Here is a 20,485-nt window from a genome sequence, read left to right as displayed (position 1 = left end):
CATACTACTGCAAATAACAAAATTTATTCACAATTACATATTAAATACTATTCTTATTTTTGTAATTGAATGTTGTTTAGTATGCAACTAAATCTAAATGATTCATGAATTTCAAAATTCTGCAGGAAACTAAAATAAATTGAAAATAGTTATTTTCTTTATTCATTTCATCCAGTTTCTCATTTTTTTTTTTTTTTTTATAAAAGTTTTTCCCACTTTCTTTTAGTGAAAGGCTGTTTCTGGACAAAATGAATGGGACACAAATTTAAAAGTTAACATAAAGACATAGCTTCCAACATGCATAGAAAAAAATCCAGTAGATTTTACAAAATGATACAAACTTCATTGTTGCATAATGAACTAAATATTTTACACATAGGGAATTTTAGGAATTTTTATAGTCATCAAAATAGAAAAAACTGCAATACTTAACAGTTATGATTTCACATTAAATGAACATGAACACTTATTCTGTTTACTCATAATTTTGAATAGTAACAGGCATCAAAGACAGTTAAAAGACTTTTTAATTAATTTAAAAAAGGGATTTCAGAATTAAAAAGAGCATTTTAGAACAAAAAAAAAAGTCTTAAACAGATTTCTATGAATGAGACTCGCTTTATTATGTATTAGTAATACATATTTAACTATTCAATATCTGTTCAAATTAAATATCTGTGTAAAAATGCTATTATATAGGGATTTCTTCATGAAGCTCCTTGTTTAATTGAATTGTTTATCAGTTGGCTGTCAGAAGATACAACAAATGTAATTCATTACAGAATTTATACTTTTAATACATAATTTTGTTCCTTCAGCCGGATTACCAGTGGGCAATGCTCAATTTATAATATCAGGTATTTTGTTAAGTACTTCTTTTGTGATTACTTCAAGAATTTAAAATAAATGTTTTTTAACTTTATAATTGTAGTTTAATAAAACATTAATTAGGCCAATACTTACCTATGGATCTGAGACCTGGAACCTAACTCAAGCTGGTGAAAATAAAATTGCCATTTTTGAGAGAAAAGTTTTGAGGGCCATCCTTGGTGGGATAAAAATAAATAATTCCTGGAGAAGACGATATAATACTGAACTGTATAAAATCTACAGAGAGCCAGATATTGTGAAATTCATTAAAATAAATCGAATGAACTGGGCAGCTCACATTTTCAGAAGGAATGATGACTCAAATTTAAAAAAAAATCCTGTTACACAAACCCCTAACGAACAGGAAAAGAGGTAGACCCAGGCTGAGATGGTTGGATTTAGTTGAGACTGATTTCCTTACTCTAAAGGAGAAAAACTGGCGAACAAGTGTCAAAAGTAGAGAGAAGTGGATTCGAATTCAAAAGAAGGCACTGGCCCACCCTGGGCTGTCTAGCCAGATATGATGATGATGATTGTAGTTTAATCTTGTTAGTTTTTACCCAGCAAACGAATGTACATGTTACTGCGAATGACCAAATAGGTGGTTGTTGACTTCAAATGAAAAATGTTGACAATCACATAATCACTTTGGTAAATGATCGAAATATATACTTGGTCAAGTTGAATACCACTGCCCGGTATGTCCTACATCGATATTTTTTTAAGGTCAAGTGCCACTGCCCATGATGCATTTAACCGGTAATCCGAACACTGATATTTCTCCTAATCCATCCTTAGAAGATATTAAAATATCGAATAAATATAATAATATCAACAAATAAATTAGTATCAAATCGAGTGTAACAAATTTGTTGGACATTCATCAAAGCGATTATGTGATTGCTGACATTCACCGGTGAAAGTTGACATTCTTTTGATTTCAATAATTCACGGTAACATATATTTCATAGGTATTTTTATTTCAATGAAAAGTTACAATGAACAACATACAGTCCTGCCCAAATTATTAGATGCACTAAAAGATTCTATGTAAAATCTTAATTATCAGATGATACTATACAGTTCCATTGTTTTTACGCACCTGAAACCAGTTTGCACTTGTTTCTGTTAGTCTATCAATTGCTTAAATTAGACGATATATAATATAAATTTGGTAATAGGATAAATTAGACGAAATATTATATAAATATAGCATATTTATTATATCTAGCGTTATATTAGTGTATTAATAATTAGATCAAATTATTAGATGCAATGTATTGTATTAATAATTAAATGTTTTACACCAGTTTGTATGCAATACTTTTATATTTAAACATACATTTTATCAGGGATGTAGGTAAGAGAGAAGTTTAGGGGGTTCAAACACCCCCTATTGTGAATTGCAACATTTCTTCAAAATATTCATTTTTTTAATAGTTTTTTTTAAAAAAATTCTTTATTGATTTTATTAAGTAAAAAACAACACCCTTCACAATGAAGCAATACTCTGGACGATACTCATGTTTGTTGCTGTTCTTTACCTACTAAGTAGCTGATTTCTCTTTACGATAGGGAAATGTTCACAGCTTCAAACAACCCTTCTTTATCTATAAGGGATCATTTTAAAGGGACAACATGGCATATCTGTAGGATGTAGGAAAAGATAATTTGCTTGTGTGAATCTGTTTATGAAATGTGCAGGCATCATTTTAGGATTGAAATAAGAAGTGGGTAGAGGGTGTTGTAAGAGTAGTTTTAACTCATAGGCAAGTTTAAAAAAGGCTCTCAAATCGAATATTTTCTCGACATTTTAGTCAGGAAACTTTTACTATGATGAGCTCAAGTTTTGTTCTAACTCTCTGGTTATCTTCAAAACTTTTAGTACATTTTTAAGCACACTTATATTTCAATTTAGTGGACTATTTCATTTGATATATTATTGTATTTTCCTTTTATTAACATTTTATTCAATTCTTATTGATAAGTTCTTTGCTGTATCTTCAAAGAATTTTACTCAATTGGAGGTAAGCTTATATTTAATTCAATTATATATGATGCATGTAAAGGCTGAACCTGGATAAGATTTGAATTGACAATATATTTCATAAATTAGTTCTCTCTATGGGTTTTGTTATCGTCACATTGTTATATTTATTACAAAATAACTATTATCAAAAATTAAAACACATTAAATATTACAAAAGTAATAACTTTAAACATATAGCTGTTTATGAAATGTAAAAAAATTGCTTTTGATTAACAAAGTAATAAATATAAAATAATTAAATAAAGTCGCAGGTTGACAACTGAAAATCTGCTCTGATTTAGTGTAAAATATAATATAAAATTAAAATATTTAAGTTATTTAAAATAATTAAAAATGAGCTTATTAAATACATGAAATGAAATAAATGATTTTAAAGTTAGCAATAATTTCATTGTGAAAAGAAATTTTACTTTAAGTTAAAGTTTAAAAATGTATGTAAAGGTGTTTTTAGTAATATAGATCCAGCTAGTTATATAGATAGCTTTACATTTTAAGCTTTTAAATTTCAGATTATTGCTCAAAAGCTCATCGGCAATTGCTCAAAAGTTTTGATTTGAAGAAACATGCGTAATGACTGTAAGAAACAAATTTAATTAGTCGCAAATGATTTTTTTTAAAATTTCGAATAAGGTTATTACTTTAAAAGGAATAGTACATTAGTTATTTTCAAAAATAGTATTTTTTCTGGATATTAAGCATTTTGGATAAATTAAATCTTTAATTGAAAAGAGAGAGAGCACTTAGCAAATCTGAGATCCACAATATATTATTTCTCCTCTTTAAAATTCTTATAAAACTTCTCTACTCCTACATCGATATTTCAAAAAGCATGATTTGACTAAAAATACAGAATATCACAAGAAAGTGGTTGGGCTGCTCTAAAAGCAAATATTATATACTCAAAGAAAAAAAATAAAATAGAGTTATATCTAAGTCCAGTGTTAATGCAGAAAGCAAACATAATGAAAGAGAAAAATAGTTAATGTTGCATACTAATAGTCATGGGACATGTATTCCCCTGAAAAAGGTAAACCCTATGACGGACAAAAATATTTTAATAGACATATTTATTTTAATAAAAAAAAAGTTTAAAATAACAGCAGAAAAATGTTACAATATTTTACATTTAATGTTTATTCTTTACCTAATACAAGAATTTAGTTCTCGGTATTTGTTTTTATACCGCACACAATTGAAATTAAGTAAGTATAAATAAAAAAAAATTAAAAAGTTTTTTTCACAAACATTTTTTTTAAAAATTTTATTAGACATTAAAAAAGTTTTTTATTCTCTTACATACTTACTTTAAAAGTTACTGATTTATTATTTGTCATATATTTTTTAAATCAACATGTCTTTATTTTTTTTGAAAAGCAATCTAATGAGTTAAGGAGATAAATACAATAATCGTTTTTTTCCCTAAAATTCTAAACTTACTTTAGATTCTTTGTATATAAGTAGAAATATCAAAAATACTTTACTGTCCCTTACAAAAACCACATATTATCTTGCCAAAAATTTTATTAGAACATTTTTATTAAATCAAAAATATGATTAAAATTAAATGAATTGTAAGTAATTTAGGGATTTTAGACCTTAACTTTTCCAGGATTCAACAGAAAATACTCAGTGAATTTAGTATAGTTAGAAATGGATTAATTCTAATAATATCTAAGGGAGGGGGAGTGAAATTATTGCGAAAAAATATCGCTGAATTGGCTCAATATAAGCATAAATTGGACTATTTTGGGGAGAAATGATGCGTAAAATAAAGCTTCTGCTTATAAATTCGTGCCAAAAGACTCACAATAGTAAAATTTTGAACAAGGGATGATTAAAACATATACTAGCTTCATTTTCAGTTCAATTTAAAACAAAAAACTAACATAAGTTTCCTTATTTTTTTAAAAGTAATATTGAAAACTGAAGTTAGATTTAAATGTAAGCTTTTTTATTACTGTATTGAATTTAATTTAACTCCACTCCAATTGGGTGCATCCTTAGAATATTAAAGTCTCAAAATGCGAGTCCCCTCAGTACAAGAAAACGAATATTAGTAGTGAACAAAGGCGGCCTGCAAACCCTGAGAGTGACTCTGGGTTGAACGGGTGTAACAAATGAAGAATGTTCTGTAATGAATTTACAGAAGCCCTATAGGGAAGAACAATAAAATCTGGAACACAATATATGAACAGAGCATTAATTGTAAATGAAGATGTCCAGCTGTAAGGTTGAAACATAACCTCACAAAATTACTGCATTGAATAGGAAATCGACACTGACGTTCATTCCTTTGAGTTACCAAATTAAATTTTCCCAGTCCTGTAATGCACAGGACATTCAGCAATGATTTTTTAATTTATACATTTTAATTTAAATTGTTAATAAATACATTGCGTCTGTGATGCTATTGATGATATTTACAATTTTCTGAATCAATTTTTATAAAAAAATCTTCTGTTTGTTAACCCATTTACAGATTTGCTTTTCTTAACTCTTATGTTACCAGTAAATTAAATTTATTTAAAACTGAGTTTTTTTCATTATTAATGAGTATTTTAGGCCCATTTTGTAGATTTTTCCATTTTCTAAAAGTAGGTGGTTTAAAAATTTTAAAAAAATGTAACATTTGCTTAAAAATTATTTCAATTATCTATGAAAAGAAAAAAAAAACTTTATGCTAGCACTTGACTGGCGACAGAAGCTCGGGCAAACAGGTTCTCAGAATATTTCCTGTATGAATATATTAATTAAACAATGTTTTATTAGTAAAATCAGCCTGTGCTTTTAAAGGATTTTGTCATAGAAAAAATATTAAGAAAGATAAGGAAGTTAATAAGACTAAAATTTATCTTATAAAGCTTAATTTAATAAAATGGACTTATTTAACGGAATGCAAATCACTTAAAATTTAATCACTTATAAAAAAATTCCAAACTACTTTGAACCTGTTTCATAATCTATTTTTTCTTTTTTTTAAATTTCATTAGGTTGATGTTTATTGATCAATTTATTAACAAATTAATAGTAATATCATATATTAACAAAGTAATATCAAGTTTGAAATATAACAAGGAAAAGAAATTACAACTAAACATAAAATATAAAGAGAGAGAATGCAAGTAGTTACGGAAAGTGCAAGTAGCTAGGGAAAATAAATTTTACTTACAACAAATGTAGTTCTTGATCTTGTAGCTCAGCTAGTTCAATAGAACCTCTACAGTGGGATGTTCAATTTCAATTAAATCAGTATAGTAGCCCCATTCAGTATAGTTACATCCTGTTTGATACAAAATTATATTTAAATAAGAAAATTCATAAATAATTTAATAAAAATTTAAATATCAATTTAAAATGAAGAGTATATTATTATAATCTGGGAACATTTAATCATTTCTATTTAGAAACTCATACTAGAAAATTTTCCCCCCTAACTTTTTCAAGCAAATTTTTATAAATCCAGGATTTTTTTTCTCTTTGATAAAATTCAATAAAATTTAAATTAAAATAACTATAAATTAAAATATAAATATATATAAAATAACTATATATAAAATATAATAAAACTATAAATTAAAATTATAAATAATATCGCAACTCTAAGTAAGAAATTATAAATTATTTTTAATTAAAAAATCAGGTGATTTAGATTATGTCAACTCTGATAAAGAATAATAAAGTGTCAGAAATATTAATATGACTGAAAAAGGAAATACAAGGCAAAACTTGCAAATGATACTACAGCTCTGAAGAATCGAAATATATTCAGTTAAATAGCATCGTGTCTTTAAATGATATCAAATAAGCAAAGCAGCTGACAAAAAATGTTTTGTTTTTAACAACTAAAGTTTCGTACGAAATTATAAAACAATTTGTCATAAAATACCAAGGAGAATGAAAAAATGAGAAACAAAAGTGGATAAAAAGAAAAACCAAACATGTAAGTACTGTTAGGGCAGAATTTTAATACTTTTAAGGCAGAAGTTCTTTAACAACACTCTAGAATTTAACTAACAGCACTCCAGAAATGCATAAGAATAATAGAAGAATCTTGTAGGATACACGTAATTAACATGAGATAAAAATCACAAACTAGCAAAACTGTAAAAAATGCTAAATTGGAAATCCAGTATCATTTGAAATTCATATTTATTAAATTTTCTCCTTTTTTAAAAATTTACATGATTTCAAATAGGGCACAAATTTTTCTAACACAATTTTATGTAGATTTATTCAAAAAATTATTTTTAGAATGAAGAAAGAATGCTTTTAGAAAAAAGAAAAGTTTTTCTGTTCTGTCACAATAAGAAGTTATGGTTGATTTGAAATTGAAAATTTAACTTACAAATTACAATGATATTTGATTTAAGAAATTATGAAAAGTTAGTCAGTTAATCAGTTTTTTAAAAAAGACTGATTTAAATATCATTTACCACTATGTTTATATATGAAAATTTGCTTTTTTATTGATGATTTTAAAAATCTGTACTCTGTTTAAACCAAAGTTTTTAAAATTTTGTCAGTCAGTTTAAAATTTAGATCAGTTTAAATTGATTGCCTAAACAAAAACCTCTAAAAAAAGAATGGATGTGCTATTTATTTGTTCAAAAAGATGACATAATAGAGAGAGTACATAAATAACAGAGATAATAACAAAAAGCAAGACAAGATTTTAAAAAGTAAAAATTAAATACTCCAATATTGTCCACAAGCATTTTAATCAGAACAATGGACCCCAAAGAATTCTTTAAAATGTTGCAATTGCAAAGCAGCTGCTACTGTAAAATATATACAAAAGTTAGTAAGAATATAAAGAAACTTAAAAATCTACACAAAAAAATTCAATAATGCTTTTTAAAAAGAAAAATTATATTCCTAAAAAACAATGCCTATCTCTCCATAGAAGCTGTGAAGGGATAAGATATATTTTTCAAAATATATATATGTAAAATTTTTTAAAATTTAGTTTGAACTTTTATTTTTATCCAAACTAGTTTAAGTTTCATTACTTAAACGCTAATTTGTAAATAGCATCTAATCTCTATTGTTCAATTATTTAAAAAGTGTTTTTTATACAGCCTGCTACATTAAAAGATAAATTTTATTAAGTAGTATCTGTGATATTTACAAACTTTGTAAAACTAAAATGAATTCTTGGGTGCTGAAATTTTCAATTCCAAAATTTTAATACTGAAATTTTCATTTTTCTGTTTTTTACCCTTCCTTAAAAGATATAAATTTTGTCCAACTATTTTGTAATTAAGTCTGTCATAACATATCCACATTAAATTCTTTCTATTTTTTTTATTTTAATATCTATTAGACCTGCTGCTGAATGAAAAAAAAACTATTTATTAGTAATACCTTCATCTTACTTTCACATGGAATTTAAAAGCAAGCTTCCCTCTTAGAATAACAGCTTCGTATTAACATCAACATGGTATTTTTAAGTTTTTATGGCAGGTCAATCAAAAATTATTGTACACTCTTACTTTTAATTTTTATTTTGTGTAGAGTCTGGCAGTTTGATCAAAAGTAACAAGCAAGAAGTAAACTTTTATGTATTTAAAAAATTATTAGTTTTTTTTTCAGATAAGTAAATCTGTCATTCCTCGCTAGGCTATATGGCTAAATAAAATTTTTTTAAAATCCTTATTCATTTGATTTAATGTTATTTTGTTACACAAAATGAATAACAAGAGTATTTCTTTCTGCTATCTGATGTTCACATACACACAAATGATAAGATTATCTTAAAATTCATTTCATTATTCTCACAAATGTGCAAGGAGAAAGGGAGAAACAATTTTGGAACAGCCTGATATTTATTATATTACCATCTAGATTAATTTATCCAGTAGTTAAAATGATCAAGAACCAAATTAGGGTACATAGTTTAAATTAACGTAAGTTATGTTAGTACTATGTTAGTAATTATGTCAAATCCAATAGAGTTGACAGCTATGCAATATACTCTTTTGGTCTTATGTTACAAATTAATAACTTACAATTCTTTGTTCGCAATTCATATAATCTATACAGGGAGAGTATTTTGCTTCTGAGCCAATTTTTACTGACATTTCCACTCAATATACATCTTTCACATTGAGTAATAAAGAAGAAAAAGAGTTTAAAAGAGAGTAAAATAGATTTAAAAAAGGCATTGCAAGTACTCAATCAGTCAAAAGTTGTTTACAAGTAGCTTAAAAAAAGGATAATAATTAAATTTATCACCATATATAGCTACCATTTGAAAGGAACACACATTTTCCATACTTGGTTTCAAAAGAAGTTGGGGACTAGATCGACTTTTTTAATCTTCCAAAATCTGTCTCACTAGCGTTTTTTAAATAAGTTTTGTCAATATGGGTCCTCGAATTATGAACTAAAAAAATAAGAGAATAAAAAAATTATAGGCATTCAAAATAATAAATGTTTGATTAATAAATTGGTATTTCTAATTTTTTGTAAGTGTTTAATTTCTTGTAATTATCATTATCACTTAAATGATCATTTGAATCAAGTCAATAGGATATGACAGTTTTTCTTTACAGGAAAAATGTTCCCTAAATAATATACTGTGAAAAACTATGACTGGAGGGGCTTTCTTTGGACAAAAGTGTTCAAGTATATTGAGTAATATTGTTGATATGGATAGCAATATAATCAATTGTCAGTTTATTTAATACAAAAATAGAAAAAAAAGTTTGTCATGCAAAATATACCTAAAAATATAAGTTACAAAAAATTTTTAAAGATTTAGAAGGTATCAAAAATAAACTGAAATATATAAAAATTGAATTATAAAAAAAAATGTTGCTTTAAATCAGTAAAAAGTAAGCAACTATTTCTTGGTTATGACAAATAATAATATTATTTAAAGATAAGTAATTTAGCTCATAGTATCTCATTAAAAGATTAAAAAATATATGTATAAAAAAGAACTTAACTGAAAGTAGATTATGGATTGACAACAATTTTAAATGTTATATAGTTAAACAATTGCAATTTTTTACAATTTAAAAATCTATCTTTTCTATCTTTAAAAAAAAGTTCAATTAAGTAAAAACTGCTAATGTGTTGATATTGCACGTTACAAAAAATGAATAATATTTATTGAAAAACAACTATAATAATTTTTATTTTCTTTTAAGATTTATAACAACAGCTGGTTCAGTTAAGTTTACATGGTGAATATGAAGTATCACCAGATTTGTAAATATATTCTGTAAGATAAAATAAAAATTATTTTGGGTTTTGAACTATTTTTAATGCAATTTTTAAGCAATTGCACAGGGAAACAAAATAACTGCTAATAATGAAAATTAAAAAATAAACTTTTGTTCAAAAAAAGAAAAGAAAACAAGTTTTTAAATACAAAAAGTAAATTTTAAATGAAAATAAATAAAAAGGTCAGTAAAAAAAAGAATCATAATTATGAATCATTTTTAAAAACTACCTTCATTCGATTCTACCCTCAGATGATGAGCATATTTCTGAAACAGAATAATTATCAGAAAACACTTGAGATGGTAAGATAGACATATATAGTACTTTAATCTTTATATATGTATAGTATCTTTATATTTGTACAGTTAATATGCTTTAACACAAAAGTATACAAAAAATATATTTATATACAAGAAAATACAACATTAAAAAATATTATAAGTTGCTCTATCCACAAGATAGAGGATATAAGTATGTAAATCTAAATTTCTTTAAATATGGTTGAAATATAGCATATTAACTGAAAAGTGCATGCTATTCCATATTTTAATGAAATTTTTGTCATCAACTTGTTTATTTCAATTTATAAAGAGACACTATGTCTGTGTGAAAAAGACTGTGTCAAAAATCTTTACGTTTCATGGTCTTGTACAGCTGAGGAAATTATTCAGCAAAACTCTGGACTTATATAAATAATCTTACAGCTATTATTGAGTGTTTGCTTACAGAAAAGTGTTTATTAATCTTCGTTACAAAAGGTAAATTTATTTAATTTTACTCTTATAGTTACACCTGCAACAAAAAGTTACATTTATACCTCAACAGAAAAATTTAAATTAAGTATGACTGTAAGTTATGAAATTTTGTATTCAAAAATAGTTTATTAAGATACAGTGAATTACTGATACACAAAAAAATAATTTAATATTTTAATAATAGTTATTAAGATCTGTGGGAGTGACATGTTTCGGTTGCAGGACTCTTGTTAAATACATATTTATTTGTCTGTATTTTTTTACTGTAAGTTATGAAATTTTCTTTTTAAAAATAGATTATTTTGATACTGTGAATTGTTGACACACAAAATTTTTTTTAATATTTTAATAATAGTTAAGTATTGGGGGTGTGACATGTTCCTGTTGCAGGACTCTTGCTAAATACATTTTTCTTATGCAGAAGAATAAATAGAAATGAATGATCATAAAATATTAAAGAAAATTACGCAAGTAGGCAGAATATTTGCAAGAAGAGAGAGAAAGGGACAAAAGCAAGAAGAAAAGCAAAACTATGATACAGTGAAAGACCGAAATCAAGAGAATGTCGACTTTCATCGGTGCATATCAATGATCACATAGTCGCTTTGGCGAACGATCAAAACATTTTTTATATCCAGTTTGATATTAATTTATTCTTTGACATTATTATATTTATTCAATATTATAATGTCTGCTAAGGAACGATTAGTAAAAACATCAGTATGCAGAGTACCGGGCAAATGTATAACATACAGTGGCACTTAACTAGATCTAGTATGTATTTGGGACATGTACCAAAGTGACTGTGTGATTGTCAATATTCACTGGTGAAAGACAGCAGTCACCGATTTTGGTAATTCACAGTAACATATTTATATATGTATATATATAAACAGTTGATGCCAAGATGGAAAAACAATTACAGTGTCAAAAGCAGAATGGAAGGCAAAGTATATTGATATCATTTCATTACCTTCTGATATTATAACTATATCATTCATTAATATATTAATTAAAAAGATCTGGTTTGCAAGTGTTAGTGTACATCATTATATCATTGGTTATACTAGTCGCACAGGCAACGGAAACTTCGAATATTTCTTACACGAGCAAAAAAAAGCAACTAATTTAATTTTTTAATAAAATAACTATATTACTATTTAAATATTGCTGATTAACATAAGAAATACTGTTCACTCAGTTCTCATGATTCAATTATGCCAGTTAAATATGATTATGTCATTTAAATATAGCATCTGCAAAATGAGGAAATTGTTTTTATTTTAAAAATAAATAAAACATCGAGCATCATGTAAATGGTATATGTGTATATACGAGTATATGTAAGTGGTCCACATTAAAATCCATAAAAATTCAAGTCAATGCTCTATAAAGTTGTAGCCGATGGCTAACTTAGTCGTAAATGGTACTCCCACATCTTTGCGATAAAAGCAAGTTAATAAAGTCATGCATGAAAATATTTCACAAAAATAAGATAACTCCTTTTGCAACAAAACAATCTCTCAATGCAGTTTCTAATAAACAGGTACAAAAGTCATTTTTAATTACTACAATTTTAAAAAACCCTATTTTTTGTTAAAAAAAAAAAAAAAAAGAAGCAAAATGATGCATATTTAAAGTAGGGTTGCCAACTTTCCACAGTTTTGGAAAAATTTCTTACAGTAGTAGAAAACTTTATGTTTTAATGTATGATTCTTTGTTCATGTAAATTTGATTTAAAATTATTTTTAACACCACTACATTTAAACAATTCAAAAGTTAATATGAAAAGCTATTCTGTTTCAATTCTTTTATGGCAAGACATGCAATGTTGGCAAAATTAATCTTGATTCTGAAAGCTTCTGTTTTTGACTGTCTAATACTCCATAAAATATAATTCAATAATTAAAACACACTGGGGTTGCAAATTGATATTTAAATTATTAAAAAATGCTATCAAATCTGAGAACTACACAAAGGAAGGTGCGAGTAATAAACATTGTAACAGGTCTAATTTGAGGTTGAAATTTGCAGGTTTCTTTTAAACAATCACCTTTCAACTCATTTCAGAGTCCTCCTGTAATCAAATCAGTTTTGCTGTTTATTACAAAAATTAAAAAAAGAAAGATTGCTAAAATACCTTAAGGTTCTGAGACCCATACTCATCTGGGACATGAATTGTATAGTGGCAGGCAAATCACACTTTTTGGGGACTGATGATTTTAAATAAAGATTTTTTTAAAATTTAAAATACAACGAAAAAAATATTAGCATGGAAAAATTAATAAAAATACTGCGAAAAGAACATTTAAACAATAAAAGAAAAATATTTTTTAGAAGAAAAATATTGGATTATTTTCTTTCCTTAAAAAAACTATTATATATTATTCTTAAATCATTTAATTGTTTATGCTCATACCAGTTTCTGAAATAAAATAAAAAATGAATAAAAAAAAGAACTGTATAAAATTACACATTTTTAGCTCGCCATTTGAATATTTTAACTTTCCTTCAACACTTGAACATATGATTCAGTAACTAATAAGGATTACAACAACTTAAAAACTAAGCATCATAAAAAGTTATGATTAATCATAGCTCAAGAACAAATTCACTATTTTTTGAAATTGTTATTTACGTTGATATGAAAAAATCCTGGCATAATATAAAAACAAAATAGACATACATAAAATCTGTTTGAATATCTTCTACAGGGTGCGTAGCCAAATCTTTGAATCAAAAATAAGCACTTTTTAAAAACTTTTCAAGCACTTTACAAAAATTTTCAAGCACTCAAAAAATTAATATTCAATCAGTGATATCATTGAAAAACAAAAACTTTTTGCAAACAGTTTTAGCGTTAAAAAAAAACTCCAAAAAGAAACAGACGTAAATCGAAACAATCAGTGCTTTCCCACATCATCGAGTGAATTCAACTTGACCCTGAACTCAGAACAAAAGTACCCGTACCCCCTACGTCAAAAAAGTGTTAGAAGCAAAATAAAATAAACAATAATAAAATTAAAATAAATTAAAAAGAAAAACATTTCATAAGGATCTGATATTCTCCATCCGAATTGGAGCACTAGGATTTCGGTTTCAAGTCTGCGCGCATGTGCAAGTCATAACGTGGGTACGACATGAAGTACGCGTGAATGATTACGTAGCAAACACCCCATTTTTCGTGAAATGCATGGGATCCACCAGACATCACTGAAGGGAAAAAAAATTGTGTGGGAAAAAAAGCACTTTTTAAAAACGCCAGCTGAAAAATGCACCTTTAAAAGCTTTTAAAAACGAAATCCCCAAAAAAGCACCTTTAAGTACTTTTTACAAACGCTACGCACCCTGTTCTACTTATAACGCTATATGATAACCAGAAAACAGGTTTTTACTATGATCATCAGAGTAACATAGTTAGCCCTTTAAATAGGATAGACCACTAGTATTCATTTTGTATTAGAAAAGCATACTATGTGTTAGTGTATGTCAGCTTTACTCATTAAGTTTTTGAAGGAATGTAAATAAATATGACAAAAAGTGTCATTGGAACACTGGAAATTATAAAGTAGAGCTAACTTAATTAAAAAATATTTACCTTTTCATAATACCACTTTCCCTTTAAACACTCAGGAGTCATCCAATAAGGTGAACCAACAATTAGTAAACATTGACTACGATCCTTAAAATAAACAAATAATGTCTTAATACCTCAATAATGTCTTAATATCTAAATGAACAAATAACATCATAATATTTTAGAAAAAAAGAATTAAGCTTAGTTACAAAAAGCATTTATATTTATAATTCAACAGAAAAAGTCTCAAAATAAGGCACCTAAACAAGTAGAAATACTAGCATTTATAATTTAGACTTAGTTAAAAAGATATTTACACTTTCATTAAAAAAAATATAGATACATATTAAGCTCATATTGAATTATTTAAGTGATTTTAAAACTGCTATATATTTTTGAGACATGCTAATTTTGAATGTAATTAAACAAATTTTACAAAAAAAAGAGAAAAATCAGATCTTTTTTCCCTTATAGACACCTTGCTGTTATGCTACAACAGTTATGGCACAACATAGAAGTTTGTGTCACAAATGTGCAAACTTTTTAACAACTACAGAATTTTCATAATTATAGAAAATATTTTTAATGGTTGCAAATGTAAAGTATTAATATTTTAATTAACTAAATTTTAAATAAAATTGTTCACCACTACATGCAAATGATTTAAATTGATGTATGAAAAGTCTGATACACAAAAGCTCATAAGTATGGATTAACATTTAACAAAAACTCTATTTGTTTAAAATTTCTGCTTTAGTTTACTACCACTAGGATAAATATAGCATTCATGATCACCAAGCACACTACAGGATAAAAGAGGCATTCTAAAATGACTATCCTTCCTTCATCTTTTTAAATTTCAATATTACAATAAGGCATTTTTTTTTCAAGGGACTGAAGTAAATTGATATATAACAGAAAATCAAACAATTTAAATTTAATATTTCATAAGCACACTAATTTTGACAAAGCAATAGCCATTGTTAAGATGACATTTAATGTTATTGATGTAGAAAAAAAAATAGAAATAAGTTTAAAACAATCATACCATGACTTAATAATTTGCATACACAAACATATACAATTCTTTCCATACACATAGACAATTAAGAAGAAAAAAAAATTGAAGGGGGGAAAAATTGTATTTTAGAGTTTAGGAAGCCTTAAGAGTTTCTATAATTCAAGGCAAATATTTAAAAATCACATAGAAAAAAAAAGAAGAAAAAGACGAAGTACAGAAGAAAAAAAAACATGTAACCAATATTTTATGTTTTTCGGTCATACAACAAATTATTTTAACATAGCATATATTAAGAAAAAACTGGGACTGCAATTAAATTACGATGATACAGATAAAATGTGCTTTACTGTAATAATAAAAATTTTTAAAAAATTATCCCCATCTGTTGGTACTTTCATCAGTGGAATCTACCAATCAAAAAGTGCTAACATATAAGAAACCAGACATTCAAACAGGAGTTTTGAATTGAAAAATAGATGGTTACATAGACGGTTCATCAAAATGGTTACAAGTTTTTTAGCATTAAGAAGGACAGTTACAACTAATCTGATTTATCTTAAGCTAATTAAAAATAAACTTTTAACAGTTAGTCTTTTGAAAGTTTTGGAAAGCTGTTTAAATTAAGATGAACTAGCAATTGTATAAAAGGTGAAGACAAGAATTCAATTTTTGCAAAAGAATAATATACTGCTGAAGTCCTAATGAAGTTTGGCTATTTTGTTTCGCACCCAGTTAACAGATTAATACAGAAAATATATTAAAATAATGTTCTATAAACATTCAAATATATACAGGTTCGTGGGCAGTTACTGTTTACCTTGAATCTGGTATTTCCTCCGCTAAGCCAAAATCACCAACAACTGTGGTCATCTCATCTTCATTCATTTTGATGAGGACATTCTATAGAACAAAGTATCACTATTTACAAATCATATACATTAATAATAAAATTTTAAACTTTCAAATTTTCTTTATAAATGAAATGCATATTAAAATAAAAATAATAACAAACTTTTACGGCTCATATAATGAAAATGCGCAGCAAATTAGAACATTATAGTAACTTATGAAGATAAAAGATTTCAAATGTTTAAAGTAAAAAAATTTAAAAAAATTAAAGTTGCATGCATAACGATAAGTCAAATTAAAACCATAATTTGCAATGAGAGAAACAAAAAGACCTATATTAGAGACTTTGGGATCATACGAAAAGATTTAATTCCTATTAAATGTTTATATGTCATTACTTTTTTCCACACTTATTAGCAGAAGAACAAAGAGTCAAATTAACTGAATTTTAAAAAGTATTAAGTAACCAAAACATTATAAAAGTTTATCCAAAAAATAGAAAATATATTACCAAACTCAAAAATATTCATGCAGATGTATTGCTTACTTGTATTTATACAATGGCCAATGTTTTAAAATCAATCTATAAAATTTATTTGAAGTAATTCTAAATGTAATTTTGTAAAACAAACTTTTTTGTTTTCTGAATTATTTTTGCTATTTTAAACTAACTGAATAGCAACAAGAGGATTAAAGTTTTAATAAAATAGAAAATAAACTCAAATTCAGCATATCTGATTTTCACAAAGTTAACAAAAATTATAGATCAGAACGACACATGCTTGTTGCAGATTATAATTTTAGAGAAATGCCGCATGTTAATAACAGATTTAAAATCATGAACTTATTAAAATTTGGTAAGTACAAAAATAATACACCATAAATTATATTTTATTTAGTGATCATTCCTTCAAGCAATAAAAGTTTAAAGTTAAAGAGTTTCAAGGGGTGACACCAAATATGTTAATTTCTTGGTGCAGGCGATTATTTAACATACGAAATCAGACTTAAAAATGTACTATAGGCTGACTTACAACATGTTACCGACTTAGAATCTCAAAATACGGGAGAGCCTCACTCTAGGAACATGGCCTCAATATTTAGACGGGAATGATTGGGAGCTTTCAATGTTAATTTTGCTTTCTGCGTTTATCGCCCATAACTCGACACTTTTTAAATAATGAGATTGTATTTAAAATTATTTAAAATTACTCTTAATGGCTTTTGTTTCTTAATCTAATATCCTTTTCTTGAAATTATTTAAAGAAGAAGATTTAATTAAATAATTTAGATAATATAATCATTAATGCAAATACCTCATGTCTTTTTTAGGTAATAAGAGGAACCATATTTTAAATTCACAATTCCACAAAACTATTGAATTTAATCAAGTTTTTTTTTTTTGCATAAACATAAAATTATAAACATTTTTCTTCGTTATTCAACAATAAAAAAAATTTCAAATTAAAATAAAAAGTTCATAGGTAAAAGCAAATCAATGTGCACCATCAAATTGTTTATCAATTAATCTTTTTTTATTTTAATTCACTTTTTTTTAAGAAAACTTACATAGCAATTGTTTTTTAGCTTGCCTTTTCAAAAGCTTCAAATTTCTCGGTTATTTTAATAGAGAGTGAAAATTACTTTAGGAAATATACACATACAACAATATGAGGGTAATTAAAAAATTGAGGATCAAAATCAGTTAATACATAATGTAGCACATTTTGATAAATTTTAACGGTAGTACGTTCTCTCTTCTGCAAGGGAGTATCCTGCTCTTTTTTATTCCTTGGGACAACTCTGCTTTACCAAACATGCATAGTAAATAAAAAATATAGTAACTACTAATTTGACCACAATGCTTATTAAGGGATTCCGTATTGTAATCTGTCATGACAAATGCAATCGCAAAAGTGTCAAATCAATTTTAAATTTAATTTTTTTTTCAAATATCATGTAGAGTATCAACATATACACAATTGAGCTAAAGTACGCTTTATTTAGAATTTGTTTATTACACTTGCGTGAAAGAATTTTTTTAAGCTTGTAGCTTACTTGTTTGCAAAGGCTATTTTAGTTTTTTGAAATTCAAATTTTATAGAGAGTTAGATGAAAACATGGAAAAGAGTGCTTAGTAACTAATTTCAAGAAAGGCACAAATGGGAGAAAACAAATTTTACATTATTGCATTCAATCATTTTATTTCTTTTTTTAAGCTACGGCGAAGTTTTTTTTTAAGGCTTTAGTCACATAGAAAGCAGTATATCTAGCTTCTTGAGACAGAATCCGCAGAAAAACTTCTCCTATCGTTATGAGCTCATGCTTGCTCCGCGACGATGTCGTGTGTAATAACATAATTAAGCATAATTTTTTAAACCTAGATAGAGCATTGCTATTTTTTTAATTTTCTGTTATTACCCTTCTCTTTACATGTAATCCTGATTATTGGATTTTTAAGCATGTTCCGCAGTTCAATAAGCTGTATTTTTTCCCATGAAATTGATTACAACTCTTATAACAAAAGATATTTTAATATTATAATAAACATACACATACAATTTAAAATAAATTGGATTTTTATTGAATAATAAATACCTTTTGAAACGTTAAAATTTAACATACATTTAATGGTGTAAAAAAAAAAAATTTTTTTTTTTGTGCTTAAAATAAAAAGCCAAATTTTTGTTATCTTGGTAAAACTTTATAATCATAATTTAAAAATGTTACAAATAAAAGTTAGACAAAATTTTCATTAGTAGGAATTTAGTTAGAAACCCTATTTAGTTAGGACCCCTATCTCCCCTAAATATTAAACTATAATTTCCAAACTCGACCTGATATTATAATGTACCATACAGAAGACAAGGAAACTCTTGGATCAGTACCCACATAGGTATGATTTGTTTTGAGAGCATGGAGGACTTTGTTTTCGTTCTTTGGATTTTGTTTAACGTTCATCAGTCACCATTTATTACACTGGGAGTCTTCGTCCGGCGGGGATGAAACCTACGACCTCTTGGACATGGGTCCAGTGCCCTACCAACCAGACTATCCCGGCCTTTATATTAAACTATAATATTCAAATCTCTCCTACCAAGCTGTCTCTCCTAATCTCATCCTATGTACTTTTTTTCATTCATTTGGACATTAATCTAACTGGGGCACCTGAAAGTATATAATATTTAACTTAAGCGCAATAAAACATAGGGTCAAAAAATATATGAAGCATATTTTTTGGATTGAATATTTGTAGAGCATTTTTAACCGAAAGTTTGGTGATTCGAGCCCACCACGAGTCGCCATTATTTTAGAGCCGTTGTGGCTCAAGGGATAGAGCCTCAAAATGAGGTGAACTGATTTCGAATTCTAGCGATGGCTAGCAAATACAGCACCCGGCTCGCATGAACCACAGTGCTGACGTAAGATATCCTCATGGTAGACGGATCACGCGTTAGAGTCCCCTTGCCGTCATGCTAGCCGTATTAGGTTTTCGTGGTTTTCTCCTCCATGGAGAGCAAATGCGGCTTAGTTTTATCAAAAATTCCTCCACGAAGGTAAACTTCTCTTAATTCTGGATACAGGAGTTTCCTTTTCTTCTGGATTGGGTTCAAAATTGCAAGACTCCTTAGTTGAACATCCCAAGCCGTAAACCCAAAATTGTGTTGACTGTTCAACAACGTTTATAAAATAGAAGGCCCCCTGACAATCAGATTGAATAAAGAAATTTTTGTATTAATAATTTTTCAAAATTCGACTTTTCATTTTTGTAAAATATATTATTAGAGATCAAAATAGGAAAACTTAGTATTATTCGTTATTTCTATTTATTACCTAATTACCTGTTACCCAAGACCAAAGCACATCTTTAGAAGAGAGTGTTCTCGTCGCAGAAAGCATTTTCATGTGATTATAAGACAGGAGCTCTTATAACTCAAACTTTTTTTTTTACTATTAAAGGTCCGAGCAAAATATATCATTCAACGATAGTTCAAAATTTGAAAAAAGATATGATCCTGGTTGGAATCTCAACGATGGCTGTTTCACGTAAGAATTCAGTTCTTGGCTTGTGAAGTACTGACGTAAAATATCCTCAGTGGTAGCTAAATCATGGGTTAAAATTCCCTTGGCGT

At 26.8% G+C, this 20,485-nt stretch overlaps 1 long non-coding RNA gene across 1 annotated transcript; it reads right to left on the bottom strand.

Moving 5' to 3' along the window:
• Positions 1-4,109: 4,109 nt before the first annotated feature.
• Positions 4,110-18,353, bottom strand: LOC147809945 (uncharacterized). Its single transcript, XR_015433902.1, has 7 exons — positions 17,922-18,353; positions 16,321-16,403; positions 14,504-14,587; positions 10,380-10,416; positions 9,168-9,305; positions 7,615-7,698; positions 4,110-6,200 (listed from the first exon to the last, which is right to left on the bottom strand). It is a non-coding gene; the product is annotated as an uncharacterized LOC147809945 (long non-coding RNA).
• Positions 18,354-20,485: the final 2,132 nt, after the last annotated feature.

Source organism: Parasteatoda tepidariorum, chromosome 5, assembly GCF_982258835.1.
Source record: "Parasteatoda tepidariorum strain Cologne lab strain chromosome 5, Ptep-v5.0, whole genome shotgun sequence".
Classification (NCBI taxonomy): Eukaryota; Metazoa; Arthropoda; class Arachnida; order Araneae; family Theridiidae; genus Parasteatoda; species Parasteatoda tepidariorum.
The sequence above is the reverse complement of the archived record's forward strand: the minus strand, read 5'-3'. Positions and strand labels throughout refer to the sequence as shown.